Genomic DNA, 3392 nt, shown 5'->3' on the forward strand with positions numbered 1-3392 from the left:
GAGCTCTCAGATTCCATCAAAAATATCTTAATTTGTGTTCTGAAGATGAACGAAGGTCTTACGGGTTTGGAACGACATGAGGGTGAGTAATTAATTACAGAATTTTCATTTTGGGGTGAACTAACCCTTTAACCAGCAATGACACTGCAATACTTTTAGTTGGTCTTGTTTTATTTGAATATATTTATTCATTTATAACCATCAGTGACTATGAGCAGAAGTGCAACAGCTCAAAAATAGATCAGGATCAGCATACTGGTTTAAGAGGTTCCGTAGTTATTATAGGCATGATCTCATGTAACAGTTTCTTTATTCCAAAATGAGGCTATAAATACTAGAGTTGGGGTACTCGGACTCGTACTCGGACTCGAGTCCGGTCTCGAGTACAGTTTTTTAAAGGACTCGGATGCATTTTTACTCGGACTTGACTCGGACTCAGAAAATATGTCCGAGTCCAACCAAGTCCAGGGACAGTTGACGGAAATGTCACTGACTCAAATGCATTATCACGAAAGTGATATTCAGTATTTGCATGTGTTTTTAAGTCTTGTCCAGTACTTGAAAGCCGATGGGTTTCTGTGCTCACACACCGAAAGCACGCTCACAGAATAATGCACCTCAGCATGCGAATGCCGAGTTCTTTCGCTTAAGTTCTGTTATTGCTACACACATACATGAAAAGCTATGTCAACATGCCCCGTCTTGGAGACTATTCATGTAAATGCAGTCGGTTTTGTCTTAAGTGAACTTGAACAGTTGGGAGAAATAGATGTATCAAAATATTTGATCTATGCGTCAGATCTTAAAGCAACAGCGTAAACCTGCAGCCTCTGACTGGACAAGAGACTTTCTATTGATATTTCCACTTGTGCGCGTTCTAGACGGGCTGTCAGTCAGTGCAGTTACAGTGTTGCGCCACAAGGTGGTGGCTGTCATTCAACTACACGTTCAAAAACGCTGATTCATTCATTCAAAGAGACGTAATGAAACACGCTGTTGAAATCATTTTAACTTTGAGCGCCACTTTAGAAGGCTCAGCTGACCAGCTATGCGTCGATGCTAAGACAGAGATTTCGCTTTCCTTGGACATGACAACCTATTTTCACAAATATATATGACTCTGCCTGGAGGACAGACGCAAGTAATCGCACGCGCTCAGTCGATCTCTCTCTCATTCACTGTCTGTTTAGGCTTGTTAAGTGCAAATCTACGGAGCCTCTGTACAAATCAGCATGGTACACATTATGTTATCATTACTAACTTGTTTAACATTCAGTCCACATGCATGAAGTGTAAAACGAGAAGGGCATAACCTTACGAAAAAAGAAAACACGCAAAAATCGCGGTTGCTGCGGTTCTTGCATTCCTCTGCGGTTTGCTCGTCAATAGCGCGGTATTGCGATATTGCGGTTATCGCGACAGCCCTAATTAGTGGCAGTTTCTATCGTCAAAGAAAATCGTTTTTCTAACATCTTTGCAGCAATAGTTTTTATGGGTCCAAAATCACCTTGGGTGTGCATTATTCTCTAATAATTCAGCGGCCCGTCATCAATTATTCCTTACATAATGTAATTTTTTGTAATTAATGTAACTATAAATGCATTAAAAAATAAAACAGGTGCGAGTTGCCTGTGACTTATGGAAAGTACAGTATCTCACAGAAGTGAGTACACCCCTCACATTTTTGTAAATATTTTATTATATCTGTTCATGTGACAACACTGAAGAAATGACACTTTGCTACAATGTAAAGTAGTGAGTGTACAGCTTGTATAACAGTGTAAATTTGCTGTCCCCTCAAAATAACTCAACACACAGCCATTAATGTCTAAACCACTGGCCACAAAAGTGAGTACACCCCTAAGTGAAAATGTCCAAATTGGGCCCAAAGTGTCAATATTTTGTGCACCCACCATTATTTTCCAGCACTGCCTTAACTCTCTTGGGCATGGAATTCACCAGAGCTTCACAGGTTGCCACTGGAGTCCTCTGCCACTCCTCCATGACGACATCACAAAGCTGGTGGATGTTATAGACCTTGCGCTCCTCCACCTTCCGTTTGAGGATGCCCATGCTTGGCCAATCCATCACCTTTACCCTCAGCTTCTTTAGCAAGGCAGTGGTTGCCTTGGAGGTGTGTTTGGGGTCCTTATCATGTTGGAATACAACTATGGATCATGCTCTGCTTCAGTATGTCACAGTACATGTTGGCATTCATGGTTCCCTCAATGAACTGTAGCTCCCCAGTGCCGGCAGCACTCATGCAGCCCCAGACCATGACACTCCCACCACCATGCTTGACTGTAGGCAAGACACACTTGTCTTTGTACTCCTCACCTGGTTGCCGCCACACACGCTTGACACCATCTGAACCAAATAAGTTTATCTTGGTCTCATCAGACCACAGGACATGGTTCCAGTAATCCATGTCCTTAGTCTGCTTGTCTTCAGCAAACTGTTTGCGGGCTTTCTTGTGCATCATCTTTAGAAGAGGCTTCCTTCTGGGACGACAGCCATGCAGACCAATTTGATGCAGTGTGCGGCGTATGGTCTGAGCACTGACAGGCTGACCCCCCACCCCTTCAACCTCTGCAGCAATGCTGGCAGCACTCATACGTCTATTTCCCAAACACAACCTCTGGATATGACGCCGAGCACGACTCGACTCAGACTTGGACTTGAGTCCGACTCTGCCCATTTTGGACTCGGACTTGTCTCGGACTCGATTGGTTAAAGACTCGGACTCGACTTGGACCCGACTTAGGTGGACTCGAACCCAACACTAATAAATACAGAAATTAAGCACTCAAATCCTCCAGCAAGTAAAAGCCTAAGGATCCTTCAGCAACACACTTAAGAGTGCTTAAGAGTGTGGGTGTTGCTTTGACCATGTGCTGATCTGCCGAATGGTGTGAGAAAAACATTCTAACTAATACTCACTGCTCCAGGTTTAGTTTGTTGAAAATCTCCACAGTACTTTCCAACACTTTATCCACATAGTCCACACGCTCAGGATAGCACTTCATGGCCAGATTAATGAGAGACACTTGAAGCGAAACAATATCTTCAGATGGCATGTCCTGACGAGACTGACAAGAAAATGGCAACATTAAACATTTAGATTTTAGTTAGTGATTGTACTAAGTTACTCAATATTTCAATAAAGGCACTAGGGCTGTGTATCACCAGCAAAGTCATGATACGATACGTATCACGATACAGAGGCCACGATACGATACGTATCACGATACATGACTGCACTGAATTTCACCTCAGCAGAATTTAGAAAAACAGCTGTTTATTAAACACTGCTTACTATAGTGCCATTTCTAACTATTGGCAGAGCAGGCAGTTGACCTCTGCATTATGAAGGGCCTCCATAAATGTACCAC

At 43.0% G+C, this 3392-nt stretch overlaps 1 pseudogene; it reads right to left on the reverse strand.

The window, feature by feature from the left end:
* LOC107757769 (vacuolar protein sorting-associated protein 35-like) overlaps positions 1-3392 on the reverse strand; it is a 40481-nt pseudogene that overhangs the window by 17657 nt on the left and 19432 nt on the right.

This window comes from Sinocyclocheilus rhinocerous, unplaced genomic scaffold (assembly GCF_001515625.1).
Source record: "Sinocyclocheilus rhinocerous isolate Xijiao unplaced genomic scaffold, SAMN03320098_v1.1 scaffold294, whole genome shotgun sequence".
NCBI classification, from domain to species: Eukaryota; Metazoa; Chordata; class Actinopteri; order Cypriniformes; family Cyprinidae; genus Sinocyclocheilus; species Sinocyclocheilus rhinocerous.